This window comes from Mesocricetus auratus, unplaced genomic scaffold (assembly GCF_017639785.1).
Source record: "Mesocricetus auratus isolate SY011 unplaced genomic scaffold, BCM_Maur_2.0 Super-Scaffold_100029, whole genome shotgun sequence".
NCBI lineage: Eukaryota > Metazoa > Chordata > Mammalia > Rodentia > Cricetidae > Mesocricetus > Mesocricetus auratus.
In genome coordinates, this window is record NW_024429210.1 from 13,112,592 (window position 1) to 13,136,332 (window position 23,741).

At 45.1% G+C, this 23,741-nt stretch overlaps 1 long non-coding RNA gene across 1 annotated transcript; it reads right to left on the reverse strand.

Moving 5' to 3' along the window:
- Positions 1-1,717: 1,717 nt before the first annotated feature.
- On the reverse strand, positions 1,718-23,550 carry LOC121134708. The gene is made up of 3 exons (XR_005871831.1): positions 23,399-23,550; positions 11,861-12,149; positions 1,718-2,983 (listed from the first exon to the last, which is right to left on the reverse strand). It is a non-coding gene; the product is annotated as an uncharacterized LOC121134708 (long non-coding RNA).
- Positions 23,551-23,741: the final 191 nt, after the last annotated feature.

Consider the following 23,741-nt stretch of genomic DNA (forward strand, 5'->3'; position numbering starts at 1 on the left):
AAACAAATGTGTCAGGTGTGAATGCACAGTACTTTGCCGATGGCACTGGGAAACGTGGCAGGAAACTCCTTTTTAGGCCAGTGGCTCTTCTGCTGCTGTCACTGCAAACCTTGCTGTGCACTAAGAAACCTGCTTCCTTTCTTTAAAACAAAACAAAGTCAGGTGCGGCGATACGTGCCTTTAATCCCAGCACTCAGGAAGCAGAGGCAAACAAATGTCTATGAATTTGGGGCTAACCTGGTCTACATATTTTGACTTCCAGGCCAGACAACTTTACTTAGTTAACCCTGTCTCAAAAGAAACAAACAAAAATAGCTGGACAGTGGTGGCACACACCTTTAACCCAGCACTCAGGAGGCAGAGGTAGGTGGATTTCTGTGAATTCAAGGCCAGCCTGGTCTACAGAGTTCAAGGACGTTCAAGGCTACACACAAAAAAAAACCATATCTTAAAATAAATAAATAGATAAATATAGAATTAAAATAAAGTTCTTTTACTTAGCTTTTGTTGCTATTGCTATTGTGATAAGCACTGAGTAAAAGCAGCTTGGGGAGGAAAGGGTTTAATTTCATCTACTACTTCTGGGTCATGACTCCTCAGGGAGGGCATCAGGGCAGGAATCTGGAGTAGAAACTATGGAGGAACATTGTTTACTGGCTCATGCTAAGTTGGCTTTTTTGGGGGGGTGTTCGAGACAGGGTTTCTTGTATTGTTTTGGAGGCTGTCCGGGAACTCGCTCTGTAGACCAGGCTGGCCTCCAACTCACAGAGATCCTCCTGCCTCTGCCTCCCCAGTGCTGGGATTAAAGGTGTGTGTCACCAATGCCCGGCCTTTGTTGGCTTTTTTTTTTTTTTGTATTACAAAGGAATTGCTTTATTGTTCCTGTATCTGTGCAGTGTGGTTCTACCATGGCCCAGTGGAACTCATCTCCTAGATGATGGCCATTATTTAGCATTGCAATGTAAATAAAATTTTCTTTACGTTGGCTTTTTTTAAATATCACAGGCTCACCTTCCTAGGGAAGGAGCTGCCCACGATGGGCGGGTTCTCCCACATCAGCCATCAGTCAAGCCAACATCTCACAGACAAGCCCAGGGACCAATCTGACCCAGGCAATTCAGCAGCTTGAGTCTTCCCAGATGACTCGAGGTGTGTGAAGTTGACAATAAAAACTAAGTAGAATATACCTATATTTATTTTTCTTTAAATAAATAAACAAACAGGGATCTGGAAATGTATTTCAGAGGTAGAGTATCTCTTTAGTATGTGTGAAGTCATAGGTTCAATTCATCTCCAATATCAAATATTTAAATGCACACACACACACACACATACACACACACACATATATATATATATACATACATATTCACACATACAGGGCACCATACACAGTAGCTGCTAAGATTTACTAATATGCACAAATCACTTTCTTCAAAAAGTACACATGGCAGTGTGGATCAGGAGATAACCCAAGCAAAATCTTTTCGCTACATGCCTACTTCTTACAAAATGTTTAGCTTAACCTGGTGGTGGTGGCCATACCTTTAATCCCACGACTCAGGAGGCAGAGGCAGGTGATCCTGAGAGTTAGAGGCCAGCCTGTTCTACAGAGCTAGTTTCCAGACATCCCAGAACTATATAGGGCAATCCTGTCTAACAAAATGCTTAGGCTAAAATATACATAACAAAGTAAAGGAAAACATTTGAAGAGAAATTTCATAAAATTAAAGTATTTAATGGTTGATTAACATGAGGAGATGGACCCCATTAGCTGACAGAGAAGGAAAATGAACGTGCAAGTTGTCTAGAGGGGCACATTTAAAGAGGCAGGAAGACCAAGAGTTCAGAGCCAGCCTGGGCTACGTGATGCTTATCTCAAAATCAAAACCAAAGAGAGTTGGGCATGATGACTCAGCACTATGGAGGAAGAAGCAGAGGACATCTGAAAGTTTGAGACCAGCCAGAGCTTCACAGCAAGACTGTTCCAAAAACCAAAAACCCAGCCTGGTGCAGAAGTGTACGCCTGTACGGATCTCTGTGAGTTCCAGGCCAGCCTGGCCTACAGACAGCCTCCAAAACAATATAGAGAAACCTTGTCTCAAAAAAGAAACCAAAAAACAAAAACAACAACAACAAAAAAGAAGTGTACACCTGTAATCCCAGCAATCGGGAGACCGAGACAAGAAGATCAGGAATTCCACGTGAGCCTCCTCTGCATGATGAGGTCAAGGTCAGCCTGAAACACAAGAGGCCAGGAAGGCTGCTCACCCTTTCTTTAACCCCAACAATCCAGGGGCAGATTCCAAGGATATCTGTGAGTTCAAAACCAGCCTGATCTACACAACACCATTTCTGTGGTGAGTTTCCAGCCAGCCTCAGGCTACATTGAGGCCTTGTCTCAAACAACAGAAGCCAACAAGATGACTTAGTGGGTAAAGTCTCTTGAAGCAGCTTGAGGACTGGTGGGTCTGACCCACAGAGCCTATAAGGTACAGGGACAAGCACTAGCTTCCAAAACTGTCCTCTGACCCTGTCACGCATGGGGACAAATCCACCCCAAATGATTAGAATAAAAAGACTAGTAAGCTCAAGAGAGTCCGGCTTGGGGGAGAGGGGATCATTAGCATTGAGAAGCCTAATAGAAAGAGGGCTGCGGCCGTGATGCCCAGGATAGGTAGGAAAACGGCTCCATCGGCGGAAGGAAGGGTGTTACTGTAGAAGCAGGAAGCCAGGGAAGTTTCTTCTAAAGACTTCTGTTTTCTCTGAACTTGGAGTGAGGGCATTCCTGGAAGCAGAAGCCGGGGAGTCCGAGGTCTGTGGAGTTCTGAAAGACCTAGCAGGAGTCTTGGGAAGCAAGCTGTCTTCAGCTCCGGGCCAGGAGCAGCAGGAGCAGGCAGATACAGAGGGGCAAAGGCCCCAGCAGTTGGTCATACCTCGGAGCACGTACACAGGAGGGAGACACGAGAGCAGTGTGGTGGTCCTGAGGAAGGGCAAGGGCAACCTATGAGCTCCATGTCCGGCCACAGGGTTCTGTTGCTAACATTTGTGTGACATTTACATCCGTCTTCACTGTGTATATATGAACGTACTTGTATTTGTAAAATACATGTGTGTCTCAGTCCACATGTATTTATGTTATATGTATGTCTTTTACATAAAAAAATGAAGAAAATGTTTAAATAAAGGTATGTCTTACTGGGTGCACTGGCACACACCTATAACCAAAGCTCTTGGGAGTTAGAGGCAGGAGGATCAGGAGTTCAAGGTCATTCTTGGGCAGGCTGGCCAGAACTCTGTGAGACCTAGTCTCTACAAACAAAACAAACAATGACAGTAACAAAAACTCAGGGACCTTTTCAGAAGAGGAATGGGAAGAATGTAAAAACCAGTAGCTAGGGAGAAGGGCTAGCTTCTCGGCAAGATACAGACAAGCAGTTAGGGGCTAACAGAGCCAGGCGCCTGCCCTAGCTCTGCACCAATGGACAGGCCGATGGCCGGGCATGGGCGGGGGAGGGCTCAGGCCCCACGCCTCTGTGCTGAACTACGTGCTGTGCACAGATTCTGGGAAAGCAGTCGTTACATCCAGGGCCACTGGTGACCCCACCAGGCTCCCATGACAGAATATGTGGCCCAGGTTAAACTAAATGGGTCACAAAACAACACCAAAGTCAAGACTCTGGGAAAGCACTGGGCGGGGGAAGGAGTGACAGGGATGGGAAAGGAAAGGGAGAAGAGAAAGGGGAGAGAGATCAAAACGCACTATGGACACGTATGAAATCGTCAGAGAAATACTCGCGTGTCTCCAGGCGGGGTGGTATACACCTGTAGTTCCAGAACCTGGAAGAGGCTGAGGGAAGAGGATTGGAAGTAGGAGGCTGGCTTGGGCTTCTCCAGATAAGAGGAACTGAGAGGGAGTCTGGAAAGAGAGAGGTCACCTGGGTTACAAGCACACGAGCACACACAAACACACACACACACACAAATAAATGTTCTAATTTCATTTGCATTGGTGTTTTGCCTGCAGGTTCGCCTGTATGAGAATTCAGATCCTAGGGAGCTGGAGTTACAGACAATTGTGAGCTGCCACGTGGGTGCTGGGAATTGAACCTGGGTCCTTTGGAAGAGCAAGCAGTGCTCCTAACTATTGAGCCATCTCCTCAGTCCCCACACAAACAAATGTGCAAAGCAAAAAAGGTGACAGGAGGTTGGGATGTAGGTCAGCGGTAGAATTTTGCCTTATGAGGCCCCCGCTTGAGGTGTGGCGCACCCCTTTAACCCTCCACACCCCTTTAACCCTCCACTCACAGACCTGCCAGTCAGATGGCTAGTGAGAACCTGTCTTGGGGGGAAAAACAAAACAAAAAAGACTTGTAAAGGCCTGAGATCAATCTCAGAAACACATACTAAGACTTTTGTGTTGTTTTCCCAGACAAGGTTTCTTTGTGTAACAGTTCTGGTTTTCCTGGGACTCAATATGTGGAGTTCATTTTGGGAGCCTTGAACAATATTGTTCAGAGAAGATAAAGGTGCTAGACCACCTAGAACACACCTGGTGGAAGGAGAGGATCCACAGTAGCCTAACGAGGCCAAAATTCTACCTGAGCCTCTTGATTAGCTGGAATTACAGGCCTACAGCAGCAGCGTCTTAATTTTTATTTTATTTTGAAACACGCCGTTATTTTTGTTTCGGGGACCAGACACAGGGCTAAGCAGGAGTCTGCCACAGTGTGCCAGACACAGCACCAGAAGAATGGTACTTCAGTCTGGTTTTCTTTCTCCTCTTTACAGCCTATCAATGAGCCTTGTGTTTATTTTTGTTGTTTTGGTTTTTGGCTTAAATATTTATTTGTTTGTTTGCTTGTTTGTTTTAGACATAGTTTCTCTGTGAAGCTTTGGAGGCTGTCCTAGAACTCTCTCTGTAGACCAGGCTGGCCTTGAACTCACAAAGATCCACCTGCCTCTGCCTCCCTAGTGCTGGGACTAAAGGTGTGCACCACCACCATCCCACTTTTGAGTTTTATACAGTTAACGAATTATTAAGGCAGATGTCATGGGACATGTTTGAAATCCCAGGAGGAAGAGGCAGGCAAGAGTTCAAGGCAAGTCTTGTCTACATACAAAGTTCCAGGCCAGCCAAGGCACTGTAAGGAGACCTGCCTCAAAACAGCCACCTGCTGGGTGCTGTGACTGCTCAGTGAATCCCAGCAGAGGCAGGCAGACCCTGTGAGTTCCAGGCCAGTCAAGGCAACAGCCACCTGCAGGTGGTAAATCTAAAGTAACTATAAATCGTGTGAAATTCTGGTCGCTCATTCATTCCTTCCCTAAACACTATTTCCTTTTTTTTTTCTTTTCTTTTTTTTTTTTTTTTTTTTTGAGACAGGGTTTCTCTGTGGCTTTGGAGGTTGTCCTGGATCTCACTCTGTAGACCAGATTGACCTCAAACTCCCAGAGATCCACCTGCCTCTGCCTCCCAAGAGCTGGGATTAAAGGCGTGCGCCACCACCACCTGGCAAGCACAATTTCTTAATCCCAGGAGAACTTTGGTTGTAACCTTTAATTAGAACTATAAAAGACACTGATGTAGAGTTGGAAAGGGCAAGAAAGAAAACAAGCAATTAAGACACTCTGGTGAGCCCAGGGTCATACACAGACACACACAGACACACACACACACACACACACACACACACAGACACACACACACACACACACACACACACACACACACACACACACGACCAATACTGGGAGAAGAGACAGGCTGCTCCCCAGAGCTTGTTAGCTATCCAATTTAGTCAGAAAGTTAAGTTTCAGGGTCAGTGAAAGACCTTGTCTCAAGGCAGTCAAGTGGAGAACCATAAAGACAGACAGACAGACAGACAGACACACACACACACACACACACACACACATGAGAGCAATAAAAGAATGTAAAGATATCAACCTCTGTCCTCCAGGGATTCCTGTAAGCACAAACACTAAACAGAAAACAGAAGGTCAAGGTCACCTAGTTTCATAACAAGTTCTATGTTACAGAAGATCCTGCATCAAACAAACAAAAAAAGTCAGGCACGGTGACTCTGACCTTCGGAGGCAGAAGCAGGACAGTCACCACAAGTCCAAAGTCATTTGGCTTCCAATCAAGTTCTTTTGGAGAGGACATGTTTGGTCCAAGCACCAGCCCTGGGAGGTTCACAACTTGAGGACTCCAGCTCTATGAACATTTGAAGCCTCTAGCCTCCTGGGCCTGTGATCAAGTGTACATACCTATGCAAAGACCCACACATATACAGACTTTGAAAAAACAAACAAGCCATGCTCTGCTGTGGTGGCACACGCCTTTAATCCCAGCACTCGGGAGGCAGAGGCAGGTGGATCTCTGTGAGTTCGAGGCCAGCCTGGTCTACACAGCGAGTTCCAGGACAGCCTCCAAAACAATACAGAGAAACCCTGTCTCGAAAAACCAAACCAAAATAACAACAAAAGCTAAACCTAGTGGCACACAGCACTCAGGAGGCAGAGACAGGTGGATCTCTAAGAGTTCAAGGTCAACCTCGTCTACAGAGTTCCAGGACAGCCAGGGCTACATGGTGAGACCTTGTCTTAATAGTACTACTATTACAAAAATTAATAATAATAATAGTAATAGTAATAATAAAATACAACCAGCTTGAGGCTGTGAGTTCAGAAAGGAGGAAATAAACTGGGCATTGGTGGCACACACCTTAAGTTCTAGCACTCGGGAGGTAGAGGCAGGCGGATCTCTGTGAGTTCGAGATCAGACTGATGTACAAGAGTTAGTCCAGGACAACCTCCAAAGCCACAGAGAAACCCTGTCTCAAAAAACAAAAACAAAAAAACAACATAAAAAAACCGGAAACAAAAAAAAAGGAGGAAATAAAACCTCATAAGTTGAAGGCAAAATGCTCAACTTTCCTTCTTCTTTTTTTAATTTAATTAACTTTATTTTATGTGCATTGGTGTGAAGGTGTCAGACCCCCTGGAACTGGAGTTACAGACAGTAGTGAGCTGCCATGTGAGTCCTGGGAATTGAACCAGGGTCCTTTGGAAGAGCAGCCAGTGCTCTTAACCACTGAGCCATCTCTCCAAACCTCAACCTTCCTTCTAATGGGAAGAATGTGGTGGTGCCATTTTTTTATCCTTCAGATTGGCAAGTTACCAGCAGTTTATTAGACTGCTGAGATGCTGAGGAGAACAGGTGTTCTCACCTAATGCTGATGGGAATGAAAATTGATTTACTCCCTGTAGAGGCCAACTTGGAAATATCTGTCAAAATTACTAATGCATATGCCCTTTGACCTGACAATGCCACTCGTAGGAATTTACGTCTCAGATGCATTTGCACATGTGCTAATCGATCCGCGAGCAAGGCTAGTCATCACAGAGCGTCTGATAAAGCAATGCACTCTAATCAAGGGGAAACAGGATACCTAAAAGCCTGGCATGATGTAATTCTCTTGTAATCCTGTCACTTGGAAGTCCGAGGCAAGAAGACAACACTGTCCAGGATGCCTGGGCAACCTAGTCCAAAGCTAGCCTGTGATATAGGCAAGATCTTTTTTTTTTTTTTTTTTTTTGGTTTTTCGAGACAGGGTTTCTCTGTATTGTTTTGGAGCCTGTCCTGGAACTCACTTGGTAGACCAGGCTGGTCTCGAACTCACAGAGATCCGCCTGACTCTGCCTCCCGAGTGCTGGGATTAAAGGCGTGCGCCACCAGCACCCGGCTAAGATCTTCTTTTTTTAAATGTATGTTTTTTATTTAAATTAGAAACATGCATGCTTCAAATGTCAATCCCATTTCCCCTTTCTCCCTCCACCAGCCCACCCCCCCATCCCCCACCCCCAGGCAAGATCTTTCAAAAATCAAACCCATGGGCTGGTGTCATGGCTCGATGGGGAAAGACCTGCTGCCCAACTAACAACCTGAGTTCAATCCCTGGGACCCTCATGGTGGAAGGAAAAAACCAGCTCCCCAAAGTCATCCTCTGACCTTCACAGGAGAACACACACTATACCACATACACATAAACACAGCACACACACACAACACATACACAACACACACACACACACACAAAATTAGAAATAATAAATAAATAAATAAATAAATAAATAAATAAATAAATGTAGTCAAAGTTTCTTTGGACAGTCAGCTCCCAAATAATAACACAGAGACTTCTTATTAAGTAAGAAGGCCTGGCCTTATCTTAGACTTGTTCCCAACTAGCTCTTATAACTTAGATCAACCCATTTATACTAACCTGTGGTCTGCCGCATGGCTGTTAAGTCTTCTCAGTACAGAATGTCCAACTTCTTCCATGTCTCACTGGTCAGACATTCTTCCCCTGGTTCCTCTCTTCACAAGTCCCACCTATCTTCTCTTGCCTACCTATTGACCACTCAGCTCTTTACTAAAGCAATCAGAAGGTGTCTTAGGCAAGTGAGGTAAACCAGAGACATCTTCACACAGTGTGACCAAATATCCCACAACAAAAATAAATACATAAGTAAAAAACTAGAACAAAGATATTCAGGATACCTCAGTAACCATGGAATGGTAACCACAATTTGATAGACCCTAACTCTAGTACCCAAAAGTTTAGTAAGAAAAATTGCCATCAGTTCCAGCCTATCCTGAGCTACATACCAAGTATCAAGCTTGTTGGGGCTATATAGACCAATCTCAATAAATAAATAAATATAAAAATTCACTAACTGAAAAAACAAGTAAGGTTCAGAAAAAATGTATATTACCTTTTGAGGGGAAAACATGCCTAAATAATATATAATACCATTTGTATTTTCACAAGGCAATTCTGAAATGATAAATACTTATATTACAAGGCAATTACAACAGGCCTTACTCTTAGTAATCTGGGCAGATAGGAGTAGGACAGGTTTTTTTTGTTTTGTTTTGTTTTGTTTTGTTTTTTGGTTTTTAGGAGACAGGGTTTCTCTGTATTGTTTTGGAGGCTATCGGTCCAGCCCGGCCTCGAACTCACAGAGATCCGCCTGCCTCTGCCTCCGCAGTGCTGGGATTAAAGGCGTGCGCCCCGGCAGTAGGACAGGTTTTGGTTTTGTTTTGGTTTTGGTTTTGTTTGCTTGTTTTGTTTTTTGAGACAAGCTCTCACTATGTAGCCGTGGCTATCTTGGGACTCACTCTGTAGACCACACTGGACTTGAACTTATATAATTCCATCTACTTCTACCTCCCAAGTGCTCAGATCAAAGGCATTTGCTACCATGACCAGCCCTTGGTTTTAGTTTTCTTGAGCCAATGTTCTGTTGTAGACCAGTCTTATATTGAACTTGGAACATAGCCAAGACTGGCCTTCAACTCCTGATCCTCCTGCCTCTACTTCTCAAGTAGAGTAGAAAATGTTTTTAGGTCTACTCAAAGTAAAATGGGTTACTGGGGATCCTTAGGAGTAGTTACCAGGCCTATGCACATATCCGCAGACACTAGGCAGAGCTGGTACTGGTGTGTGTACACGTTCTGTTCTGTTTTGGAACCAGATGACCTAGGTACATTGGGTGTAAATACGGCTGTGGCTTTGACTGTTTCTAGATTTATTGTGCGTGTGTGCTTTGCCTGGATGTATGCATTGCATCACATCCGTGTCTAGTGCCAGAAAAGTCAGAGGAAGGCATCAGATCCTGTGAAACTGGAGTACAGATAGTGTGAGCCACCAGACAGATGGTGGGAACCAACCCCAGGTCCTCCACAAGAAAAGGAAGTGCTCTTAACCACACAGTCATCTCCCCAGTGGAAGAAGCAAGGTTCTTCCGTCTGCCCTCACCTTGCAGCAATCCACTCCCCCACCGAGCCTGCTTTCCATATACATATATGGAGAGAGACAGACAGACAGACAGAAAGACAGACAGAGGGATTCGTTTCATAAATTATGTGACTCTAGAGAACCCTAATATAGTTTTTGTTTGTTTGTTTGAGACAGGGTTTCTCTGTGTAGCCTGGCTGTCCTGGAACTCTCTCAGTAGACCAGGGTGGCCTCGAACTCACAGATCAGCCTGCTTAGGGCTTCTGGGAAACTCAGGCCATTGGGAACATTTTGCAAATGCTGGAATAGATGAGGGGCTGGAGAGATAGATAACTCAGTAGTTAACAGCACTTGCTGCTTTTCCAGAGATCCTGAGTTTAGCTCCTAACACACACATCAGACAGCTCACAACAGCCTGTAGCTCCAGTTGCAGGGGGTCTGACACACCCTCTTCTGATAACACACACACACACACACACACAGAGAGAGAGAGAGAGAGGGAGAGAGAGAGAGAGAGGGAGAGGGAGAGAGAGAGAGAGAGAGAGAGAGAGAGAGAGAGAGAGAGAGAGAGAGAGAGAGAGAGAGAGAGAGAGAGAGAGAGAGAGGAGAGGCATTATGTAGGCCCTTGAAGCTTAACCCCTGGTCTAATCTAATCTGTATAGCATGGATTTCATGGCTTGCAGACTCACTTCCTTTCTTTCTTTCTTTCCTTCTTTTTTTTTTTTTTTTTGGTTTTTCGAGACAACTCTGTATTGTTTTGGAGGCTGTCCTGGAACTCACTCTGTAGACCAGGCTGGCCTCGAACTCACAGAGATCCACCTGCCTCTGCCTCCCAAGTGCTGGGATTAAAGGCATGTACCACCAATGCCCCTCCAGACTCACTCTTTCTTCTTAGCCAGAAGTGAGACCTTTCTACACGGTAGGGAACTTTACTGTTTATATCCTGGTACAATAGAAAAAAGTTGGAACTGTTTACATTGGTGATATTTATAAAATGACATTTTAAAAGTTTCTATTGTTAGCCGGGTGATGGTGGCGCACGCCTTTAATCCCAGCACTCGGGAGGCAGAGGCAGGCGGATCTCTGTGAGTTCGAGGCTGGGCTGGACCGACAGCCTCGAAAATAATACAGAGAAACCCTGTCTCGTAAAAACAAAAACAAAAACAAAAAAAAGTTTGTATTGTTATGTACAGACAATTTATTTTGTCATATTCACACTCCCCACACACAACACTAAACAGCCCTTGTTATTGCTAGGCATGCCTGTCTGAGATGCCAGCTCTTATGAGGCTAATGTAAAAGGACCATGAGTTCCCAGCCTGGGCATCTGCTGCAGGCCAGCACTGCTTTCTCATTTTATTTTATTTTTTTAGTGTGGAGGTCTGCAGGTTTGTTTTGTCCCAGCCTTCTGTGTAGGTAGCATACGGGGTCTTACTCAACTGTCATGTTATTTATTTAGTTATTAAGTCAAGGTCTCGCCAAAACAATACAGAGAAACCCTGTCTTAAAAACCAAAAAAAAAAAAAAAAAAAAAAAGACAAGGTCTTACATATCTCAGATAGGCTAGGAACTTTCTAAGTATCTAAGAAAGACCTTATTTCTTGATCCTTCTGTGTCTACCTCCCAAATGTGGGGATTATAGCATGTGCCACTTACCATATGTAGTTTTTTGTTTTGTTTTGTTTTTTTGAGACAGGGTTTCTCTGTATTGTTTTGGAGGCTGTCCTGGAACTTGCTGTGTAGACCAGGCTGGCCTCCAACTCCCTAGTGCTGGGATTAAAGGCGTGTGCCACCAACGCCCGGTGTTTTTTTTGTTTGTTTGTTTGTTTTGGTTTGGTTTTTCGAGACAGGGTTTCTCTGTATTGTTTTGGAGACTGTCCTGGAACTCGATCAGTAGACCAGGCTGGCCTCGAACTCACAGAGATCCGCCTGCCTCTGCCTCCCAAGTGCTGGGATTAAAGGGGTGTGCCACCAACGCCCGGCTCATATCTAGTTTTATAAATGGACTTTAAAAAGTATCTGTTGTTTCTTTATTAAAGAAAAAGATGAAATTTAACCTTTAGTTTTACTTTATGTGCTTGGGTGTTGTCGTTATGCAGATCTTGCTTAGGCAATCCCACTGTTGAGACTTCATGGGTGTAGCTTCCCTGTCATGTTGAGAAGACACTATTCTGGTCTTCTGGCTCCTCTTCTGCAATGTTCCAAGAGTTCTAAGTGCAGGTATTGTGTTGTAGCTGTTTTATCTGGGCCTGCGTCCCTGTTCTCGGCACTCTGTCCAGCTGTGGGCAGTAGCCCTCCTCTGCAGAGAAAGAAGCTGCTTTGAAGATGGGTGAGTGCCGCATGGACCTGTGGATGTAAGGACAGCCACTTAGGACTATATTTATTTAGGAAATGACAGCAATAGTTTCTCTTTTGGGGTGTATGACTTCTCTAGCCAGATTGGCTATAGCAAGCATGAATTCCCTCTTATCTAACAGGCCTTAAATCCAATTAGACAGCTGTTGGCTACTCCCAAGGGAAAAGGGCCATATCACCACTGGGGATGGCTTACAGCGTTGCTCATTGCGGTTCTTAGGCTTACCAACCAGGCAAGACTATTGATTTCGTGCACAACATCTTCTAATGCTATGAGAGCCAGTCCTCAGGAAAGAGGTTTCTGGGACAATTCTGGCTTGATTCCTCCAAGTCCTGTGGCAGAAATGTATGGTGTCTTCAGGAACAGGGTCTTACCTTTAAGTCCTGGGAGATAACCAAGGGCCATGACAATAACCTATACTGTTTTGAGAGTTTGGATTTCCCATCCCCACAAGCAATTTTCTTAGAAACAATAACTGCTATGATGTGATTTCTAGCAAATTATTATTACTATTATTATCATTAGTATATGAGACAGGATCTTAGCCTGTACCTTCAGACTTGAAATTCTCTTATGTAGTCAAGGATGACCTTGAACCCTCCTGATTCTTCTGCCTCTACTTCCAGGGGCTGGGATTTCAGAAGGCCTACAATACCCAGCTTAGTTAAAATTCTACTTTGTTTTGTTCTAGTTTTGAGACAGGGTCTCACTATACATAGTGAGGTCGAAGATAACCTCGAACTCATAGAGATCCAGTTGCCCCTGCCTCTCCAGTGCTAGGATTAAAGGTTTGCACCACCAGACTCAATTCAGTTCTCTGTGGGACAGTCCTGGCTATCCTGATACTTACTTTGTAGACCTGGCTGGTTTTGAACTCACTGAGATCTACCTGTCTCTGCCTCCCAAGTGCTTAAAGTGATTAAAGGTGTGAGTCACCACCATCTGGCTTAATCTCGGTCTCCTTATTGAGAGTATAGTTCATGGACTGTCCTCAAATCACCTGCAAGTTTGCTGGAGTACAACTTCAGCCTGAGCTAGATCTAGACCAAAATGTGCATTTCCACAGGCCTGCAGGGTGACTCCTGCTTATGGTAAAGTTTGAAAACAACTAATCCAGTGAGTCTCGGCTTTCTCTCCCCTCCTTCCTCCCAGTGGGCTGGAATAATTTAAGCACTCTGTTTCAATACAGTGCAATAGCACAGGGTTGTGAGCAGTTGTTGAGGTAAGGGCTGACTCTCGTGTTGTGTTATTTTGCAGCATCCCTGACTGGCCTCTAACAGATGCCAGTAGCATCTCCTGCTGGACCAGCTGCAACTCTAAAATGTCTCCAAGTTAGTCATTATTACACTTTTAAAAATTGCTTTTGAAAAAGTATTTACTCAATTTATTTTATATGTGCTTTTCAGCATGTATATCTATGCACTGCATCTGTACTTGTGGAGGCCAGAAGAGGGCATTGGACTCCCCTGGACCAGGGTTGTGGAGGATTGTGAAGCACTGTGTGGCTCTGGGAAGCAAAGCCAGATCCTCTCGAGAGGAACAAGTGCTCTTAGCCACGAGCATCTCTCTAGCCTCTCACTACCACACTTTTCTCTTTTGGCTTTTTGAAACAGGGTCTCTCTCCATAGCACTGGCATACTGCAACTCTTGTACTTTCTATTGCTTATCTTCACATTGACCCACTTGTAATGTGCTCTGACTCTGACAAGACGATGCTGTGGGCTTTTTTCTGTGTGGTTTTGGTATTAGGATTGAACCTAGGGCACTGTGTATGCTGGGCAGGTGCTCTCCTGCCGAGCATGGCATTAGTCCTTGTTAAAACTAACACTTAATGTATTTATTTATTTATTTGGATTTTAGAAATAGGGTCTCACGTAACTCAGGAAGGCCTTTCTTTTCTTTGCCCTTTTTCCAGCTCAAGGCCAATTTTAATAGAATTTAAAAAGAAAAGCCCGTAGGCAGGGACACTGAAGTCTCACCAGGTGCCCTGATCCCGTCGCAGGAGAATGGGAAGGTAAAGAGCCAGGAATTCAGATGACACAGAGGTCAGCCACATGATGGGGAGGGAGCTCCGGAGAGAGTGCAGAGCCCAAGGGATCACAACAAGTATCTCAAGCTCTGGCCAGCATCTGGAAGAGAAGAGCTGTGCTTCTCTGACGAGGGCCTCCAAACAACGGTCCAGCACAGCCCAGGAAACCTCATGGGGGCTTGGAGGACAGCCTTTCAGGTTAGCCTTGAACTCATAGAGATTGACTGGCCTCTGCCTCCCTAGTAAAGAGTTACACCACTGGGCCTGGCTGGCCTGAACCTTTCCACACAGCTGGTTTTGAACTCTTTATCTTCCTGCCTCGATCTCCCAAGTGCTAGGATTACAGTGTTAACACAATGCTGGCTTTTTAAAATATTATTATTAAAGATTCGTATTTTGTATCTATCAATCTATCTACTGGGGGAAGGTATGCCACACCTTGTATTAGTTTGTTAGAGGACAACTTTTAAGTGTTGGTCCTTATTCTGAACTCTACTATAGAGCTATACTAATGAAAACAACTTGGTGTTGGCATAAAAACAGGCATGTAGACAAATGGAATTGAATCAAAGACCCCAATATCAACCCACATACCTGGGAACACCTACTTTTTGACAAAGAAGCTAAAAATATAAAATGGAAAAAAACAAGCAGGGCATTGGTGGCGCACGCCTTTAATCCCAGCACTCGGGAGGCAGAGGCAGGTGGACCTTGGTGAGTTCCAGGCCAGCCTGGTCTACAAAGTGAGTTCCAGGACAGCCTCCAAAGCCACAGAGAAACCCTGTCTGGAAAAACCAAAAAATAAAATAAAATAAAATGGAAAAAAGAAAACATATTCAATAATGGTGCTGGTATAGCTGGCTGTCAACATGTAGAAGAATGCAAATAGATCCATATCTATTGCCATGCACAAAACTCAAGTCCAAATGGATCAAAGACCTCAATATAAACTCATCCTCACTGAACCTCACAGAAGAGAAAGTGGGAAATATATACATAGGCACAGGAGACCACTTCCTAAATAGAACACCAGTAGCACAGACTCTGAGAGCAACAGTTAATAAATGGGACCTCCTGAAACTGGGAAGCTTCTGTAAAGCAAAGAACATGGTCAACAAGACAAAATGGCTCCCTACAGAACGGGAGCCCACATCTGACAGATGGCTGATCTCCAAAATACACAAAGAACTCAAGAAGCTAGACATCAAACTACCAAATAATCCTATTAAAAAATGGGGTACAGATCTAAACAGATAATTCTCAACAGAACAATCTCAAATGGCAGAAAGACACATAAGGAAATGCTCAACATCCTTATTTATCAGGGAAATGAAAATCAAAATCACTCTGAGATAGATACCATCTTATACCAATCAGAATGGCTAAGATCAAAAACACCAATGATAGCTTATGCTGGAGAGGATGTGGAGAAAGGGGAACACTACTCCACTGCTGGTGGGAATGCAAACTTGTACAGCCGCTGTGGACATCAGGAGGGTGATTTCTCAGAAAATTAGCCACCAACCTACCTCGAGACCCTGCAATACCACTGTTGGTCATACACCTAAAGGAAGCACATTCACACAATAAGGACATTTGCTCAACTATGTTCATAGCACTACTTGTAATAGCCAGTGATGGGGGAAGGCCTTCTGTGTATATTTTGGCTGATTGGTTGATAAATAAAGTATGGTTGGCTAATAGGGAAGCAAGATAGGTGGGACTAGGAGTGGAGGAAGATTCTGGGAAATGTAGTTAAGAGTGGAGAGTCGCCATGTGATCCCTGGAAGGGAGGACACATGAGTCAGGTGTCCTCAGTAAGATAAGACCTTATATAAAAATATATATTAGTAATTATGGGTTAATAATCAGAGCTAGCCATTAAGAAACCATAGCAAACAGTCAACAGCTTCATAATTAATATAGCGTCTCGTGTGTTATTTGGGGGCTGAGACAGTGGCGGGCCCCAGGCAGCTGGCGGGAAAGAATGCAAGGTACAATCCAGATCATGGAAACAACCTAAATGCCCCTCAACTGAAGAATGGATAAGGAAAACATGGTACATTTACACAGTGGAGTACTACTCAGTGGTAAGAAAACAATGACATCCTAAAATTCGCACACAAATGAACAGAACTAGAAAAAACATCCTGAGTGAGGTAACCCAAAACCAGAAAGACGAATATAGTAGGGACTCACACATAAGTGGATACCAGACATAAAGCAAAGGATACCCAGGCTACAATCCACAACCCCAGAGAAGCTAGAGCCCTCTTCCAGAAACAGATGGAAGCAGATGCTGAAATCCACAACTAACCAATGGGCCAAGCTCCTGGAATACAATTGAAGTGAGGGAGGAGCGATACTATAAACAAAGGAGTCAAGATCATGATGGGGAAATCCACAGAATCAGCTGACCCGAGCTAGTGAGAGATCACTGCCTCAGGTCTGACAAATGGGGAACCGGCATTAAGACCAAACTAGCCGGGCTTGGTGGCGCACGCCTTTAATCCCAGCACTCCGGAGGCAGAAGCAGGTGGATCTCTGTGAGTTCGAGGCCAGCCTGGTCTACAGAGCGAGTTCCAGGACAGCCTCCAAAGCCACAGAGAAACCCTGTCTCGAAAAACCAAAAAAAAAAAAAAAAGACCAAACTAGACTCCCTTAATATAGGTGACAATGGTGTGACTGGGACAATGTATGAGGCCACTGGCAGTGGGTCAAGATCTAACACTAATGCACAAACTGACTTAGTGGAGCCCATTCTAGATGGAGAGATACCTTACTCAGCCTAGACACAGGGGTGTGGGGGTGGAGAGCTGCCTTGGTCCAGTCTCAATGAGATGATGGGACAGACAGTAGACTTCCTAGGGAAGGCCTCATCCTCTCTGAGGAACAGACGAGAGACGTGGGAGTAGAGAAGGGAGGGGGAGCTGGGATTGAATTGTAAAAAATAAATTAATTTAAAAAACTAAGAGTTGGTTCTTTGCTTCCATCGTGTGGGTCCTATGAATCTAACACAGGTTGTCAAGGTTTGTAACAGCACTTTTATCCACAGATTTATCTTTCCAACATAAGCTTTGTTTGTTTTTGTTTTTTCAAGACAGTGTCTCTCTGTAATCCTGGGATTCAATCTGTAGACCAGGCTGACCTCAGACTCAAGAGACCTGCCTCTGCCTCCTGAGTCCAGGGACTAAAGGCTTGCGCCACCAACTCCCAGAAGCCAACATAATTTTTAGATAACATTTTAAACTAATTGTGTGCTTGCACACGTGTGTATGCATCAGAGGGCGATTGTGGGAGTAGGTCTTTCTTTCTACATGTGAGTTCAGGCATTGAGCTCAGGTCCTCAGGCTTGGTGGAAGGTGCTTTTACTGGCTGGGTCAGCTTGCCAGTCCTTAAGTTTTCAGTTTTGAAATGTGGTCTCTCTATAGTTGGCCCAGTCAACCTTAAGCCTGTGATAACTTCTGCCTCAGCTTCCTGTCTACTGAGCTGTGACAACATAAAAACCCCAGCTCCCATCTTAAAGGGAATAAAAGATAGTTAACTCTGAAGGCGTTCTGAGTGGCCATGGCCTAGTACACAGATTTAGGTTACCCCAAATTCCATGTTCCAATGTGGAAGCAGTTTCATAGTTTTACAGAACAAAGGAAATTGTACGTCCAGGCAAGTTTGGGACACATTAGTGAGCACATCAGAGAGATGGCTGCAGCAAGATTGGGGAAGCTTTCCTAAAGATCCCAGATGCTATTTGATGACACCCTCAGCATTTGGGGCTGTTCTAAGACAGTAGTCTCACCTTTTATTTTTTAGTTAGTTAGTTTGTTTGTTTGAGACAAGGTTTCTCTGTATAACAGTCCTGACTGTCCTGGAACTCGGTGTGTAGAGTAGGCTGGCCTTGAACTCAATGAGATCCGCCTGCCTCTGCCTCCCAAGTGCTGGGATTAAAGAAATGTACCACCTCCCCGGCTTGTTATGTTCAATAGATCCCAAAGAGTTTTTATCTACTAGTCACAAGATGTTAGTTCCTACTCAGAAGCAGATAAGGAATGGCCGTTCTGGAAGCTAAAGCTAGCCTAACACAAGGTAGTTACCCTCTGACCCTGTAACAGTCCAGTGTCTCCACAGTACTGGAATCCTGCTCAGTCAACCAGTCTCTGAAGACATACTTGATTTCATTCACAGTTAGGATCACAGATGTATACCACCACTGCCTGGCTAGAAACATTCTATTGATTTGTTTTGAGACAGAGTCTCAAAGTTGTTCATAATACAATGCTCAACTACTGCCTTCTCCTTTGGGGGCAAGATGGTCCTGTATCTAGAAATACTGAAGAAATGGGGAACGGTTCTTTTTTTTTTTTTTTTTTTTGGTTTTTCGAGACAGGGTTTCTCTGTGGCTTTGGAGGCTGTCCTGGAACTCGCTCTGTAGACCAGGCTGGCCTCGAACTCACAGAGATCCGCCTGCTTCTGCCTCCGGAGTGCTGGGATTAAAGGCGTGCGCCACCAACACCCGGCTGTTGGGGAGTGGTTCTTTACACCCGTGATCAGCAATTAGGGCAGAGGGGGATGCTGAGCCAGATGGGTCTATGCAACAAGTTCCAGGCCAGCGAGGGTTACTGGTGGCCCACAATTTAAAACCCAACATCCAGGAGGCAGAGGTACACACATCTATGTGTGTACAAGCCAGCCTGGTCTACAATCCAGTTCCAGGATCCAGATCTACAAAGAGAGACCCTATCTCAACAACAGAAGGTCAAAACAAGCCATCATCCCTTTGTTCAAATTCCTAATCTTTCATTCCCTGAGTTAAAAAGTTTACCTGCCAGTCATGGTGGCATGTACCTGGACTCTCAGAACTGGGGAGGTTGAGGAAGGAGGCTTGTCAGTTTGAAGTCAGTTTAGTCTAGTAGGCTCTAGGCCAACCTGGACTATATAGCAAGACCTGGTTCTTTTTTTGGGGGTGGCGTTTTAAGAGAGAGTTTCTCTGTGGCTTTGGAGGCTGTCCTGGAACTAGCTGTTGCAGATCAGGCTGGTCTGGAAATCACAGAGATCTGCCTGCCTCTGCCTCCCAAGTGCTGGGACTAAAGGTGTGCACCGCTACCACCTGGCCCAAGACCTGTTTCAAAACAACAACAGCAAACCCAAAGTATAGGGTTTGGGACACAGCTCAGTGCTAGGGCACTTACCTAGCATGCTCAAGATTCTGGTTCAAATACTAGAGAGATGGTTCAGTGGTCAAGAACGCATGCTACTCTTTTAGAAGGTCAGTTTGATTGCTAGCACACAAGCCAAGTAGCTCATAAATGCCTGTAATTACAGTTCCAGGGGACCCAAGGGACACCTCCACTGTCTTTGAAAACACCCGCATGTATGTGGCATACTGACAGAGACAATTATACATACACAAGATCAAAAATAAAATAAAAATCTTTTAAAAAGCCTTACCAGGTGAGGTGGCATGCACCCATAATTTCCTTCACTAGGAGGCAGAGGCAGTTGGATTTCTGTGAGTTCCATGCCAACCTTATCTAATGTGTGAGTTCCTGGACAGCCAGAAACTATATAGTAAGGTACCGTCTTGAAAAAAAATTGTTTTTCCTCATTCAATCTCCAGTACTGCAGGTGAAAAACCAGCAGGGAATCAGAGGTGTATCTCAATTAATAGCGCACTTACCTAACATGCAAGAAGCCCTGGATTCTGCTGGGCGTTGGTGGCCCACACCTTTAATCCCAGAACTTGGCAGGCAGAGGCAGAGGCAGGCGGATCTCTGTGAGTTCAAAGCCAGCCTGGTCTACAGAGTGAGTTCCAGGACAGGCTCGATTGCTACAGAGAAACCCTGTCTAGAAAAGAAAAAGTCCTGGTTCCACTCCCAATAATATATAATCTGGGTACAAAAGTGAATACCTATAATACCAGCATTTGGGAGGCAGAAGCAGAAGATCAGAAGTTCAAGGTCAATCTTGGATACATGTAGAATTGGAGGTCAACTGGGCTAGTGAGACCTTGTTGCAACAAATCAAAACTGAACAAAATGGGAGCTGAAGCACTCTGACACTCCCTTTACAGGCGCCCACAGGGCAGCTCATAACCATCTAAGAAATCCCAGGCCCAGGGATCCTCTGTGGGGAATGGGCATGAACAAGCTACAAGGAACATGCAGGTACATCCGTACACATGAAATAATATTTAAAAATTTAAAAGTGAAACACTCCCACATATGCATACATGCACATGAACATACACAAAATGAAATAACCGATGCTGCATATCTCTGTGATCTCAGCATTTTGGAAGCTGAGATAAGAGATCAAGGCCATCCTGGCCTACACTATGAATACATTGCGAATTGCAGACCAGTTTGGTCTATGGAGCAAGACTTTGTTTTAAAAGGGGGTATGTATATGTATGAAAAGGTTAATACTGCAACTAAAGTGAAAGTATTCTATGACTTTAATCCTATAATTTGTGTACTCCTCAAAAAGCTCAGAGCCAGAAGTTCAAATTAGAATGCTGAGGCATCAATAAAGATAGAGTGCTTGCCCTTACTTTGATTTCTAACAATACATACATGAATAGCTTGGTGTAGTGGCTGCCTGTAATTCCTGCACTGGTAGAATAAGGTAGGAGGATTATAAATTTAAGATTATCCAGGGCTACATAGCATCACAGTCTCAACAAAACCAGCCAAACAAAAAATGCTCATTCTATCCCAATTCAGTGGCAAACAATCGCATCACTCCAGAGGCAGAGGTGGGTAGATCTCTGAGAGTTTGAGACCCTATTTCAAAAGAACAAAAACAGGCCGGGCGTTGGTGGCACACGCCTTTAATCCCAGCACTCGGGAGGCAGAGGCAGGCGGATCTCTGTGAGTTCGAGACCAGCCTGGTCTACAGAGCTAGTTCCAGGACAGCCTCCAAAGCCAAAAAAGAACAAAAACAAACAAACAAAATACAAGGTCATTTCCAGGCAATGGAAGATGGAAGACATTGTGTCAAAACTGATACCATTTTTTAGGGGACACTTTGACATTACCTGGCAAAACAAATATGCATGGCCTTTGACACTATAATTCCACATTTAGAACTTTAACCTCAAGATAGTCCATATTTGTGCCAGAAGATGAGTGTATGGGATTACTAGCTGCAGCCTTGTTTGTCACAGCAAAAACAGGAATTAGCTTAATTATTCACTGTGCAGAAACCGTTGAATCATTCATGGCATTGAAAAGATGGGAAAGAGCTGGGCAGTGGTGGCAGCAGCAATGGGGAGGCAGAGGCAGGCGATCTCTGTGAGTTCGAGACCAGCCTGGTCTACAAGAGCAGGTTCCAGGACAGCCTCCAAAGCCACAGAAAACCCGTCTTGAACCCCCCCCAAAAAAAAAGAAAGGAGAAAAAGGGGAAAAAAAAGATGCGAAAGAGCTGTCCCAGTGGTCCATACCCAGAATCCCAGCACTAGGAGGTGGGGTAGGAAGATCAAAAGTTCAAGGCCAGCCTCAGTGCCATAGTGGGTTTAAGGCATGTCGGGGCTGCATGAGACCATCTTAAAGGGGCATGTGTGTGCTACAGACTTCTATGGACTAGACACACAATTGCTTCTGGATAAGAAAATGGATGGGAGAAAGGCAGATGTAGGGGAGTTTTACTTTGACTATTCTTTTGCCATTGTTAAATTGTTAACCATGATCAAATATAGTTTTATTTAATTTTTTAATTTCAAGCTAGCTTCAAACTTGTGTGGTAATCTTGCTTCAGTCCCCTGAGTCTTGGGGTTCAAGGCATGTACCACCTTATTTGGAAAATACTAATTTTGTTTTGCTTTTTTTTTTCTTGAGACAGGGTCTCAGTATGTAGCTCTGGCTGGTCTGGGACTCTATGTATATCAAGCTGGCCTTGAGCTCACAGAGATCTGTCTGCCTCTGGCTACTCAGTGCTAGCATTAAAGGTTTGTGCCACCACCCCCAGCCACAATAAAAAAATAAAAAATAAAAAAAAGGACTGTTTTGCCAAAGGGCATATACTTGTAATCCCAGCCAGCACTAAAGACATAAATAGGAAAATCTTGAGTTCAAGGTCAGGCTGTGCAAGGTCAGACCCTGTATGTAAAAAAGACACTGTTAACTATTTAATAGCATACCGTAGCACTAGGGAGGCAGAGGCAGACCACGGCCAGTTCTAGCCAGCCATCGCTATAGATCAATAATATCCTGTCTCAAAAACAAAAAACCAACTCAGTGAAGCCCTCTGATTCCTTACTTGAGCTGCGCCAAGTGTCCCCGGATCCAAACAAGCAAAAAACCTGGAGTAGAATGAGATTGGCGGGGTGGGAGTTCCTGCAATAGTTACTCATGGGACTGTAAGAATTCGATAAAGCATTGCACAAAAAGTCTTCCATACCTATTGGATACTACTGGTACTCAGTTTATTTCCAAATCCATATCTGTGGTGTAGGATTGACTCTAACCATCGAAGGTAATGAAAACTTAGGGACTGTGTCAGCTGTGCTCTGAATATTTGTTTTTGTATATCGAGATAGCATCTTCTGTCTCCAGCTGACATTTGAATTTACTCTGTAGCTGAGGATGCATTCCTAATATTCCTGCAGCCTCCCTCCCAAGTGCTGGGATTTCAGGCCCATGCCATCCTGGCAGTTCTCCTCTAATGGGCTGCTGGCTGTTTTTCCTGGAGACAGTTTCTTGGTGTAGACCAGGCTGGTGCCTCTGCCCCTGGAGTGCTGGGATTAAAGCTGGTGTCACCACTGCCAGGCGGCTGCTAATCAGCAAAGCTGACCCGGCACTGGGGAGCCACGTGCTTGACTCTCATAGACTGAACTGAAGATTAAGTGTGCAAGGAGATACAACCAAAAAGAAAAACTGAGCGTGGCAGACTAAGGGCGCCAAATTAAAGAAATTAGCACGGATTACAGTCTATATGCGTGGTTAAACTAGTAACAGGAATTTCATTTCAGCGTTTTAATTTTTAGGATGGACTTCTTGTTGAAGCCGACTGGAGAGTTAAATCCTTAAGGCAGCTTACCCCAAAACTTAACTATACACCGTTTCCAGGGCCCCGAGACCACAACGCGCCCAAACTGCTCGCCCTACACACACTAGTGGCAACCTATGCGCGGGTTATTCTCGTCCCCAGCGGCCGTGCCCAAACCCAGGCCTCCACAATGGACCCCAGGCCCAGGGCCTACGATCAGGCACCTACGTGCGCGCTCTCTTCTGTCCGCTCCCTCGCCTCCGCCTCTCGTGATCCGAGGGGCCCCAGGCCGAGGCCCCTGAAGTTGGCGGGAGCCGGAGGGGGCGGGCCACCAGGGGACAGGGAGAGCTGAGCTAGGAGAGGCGCGCGCGGCGCTCAAACTCGCGCCGCCTTTAGCTCACGAGCGAGCCCCACCCTCCCCGTCACCGAAGGCGCCCAGCCAATGGGCGAGCCGGACAGGCCGGGCTCGCCAGCGAGGGATCGGGAGGGGGGAGCCACGCGCGGGGGAGGGGAAATCGAAGGCGGGCTGCCCTTGACTGACAGCTGCCCGCAGCCAATCCCCCGTGCGGCC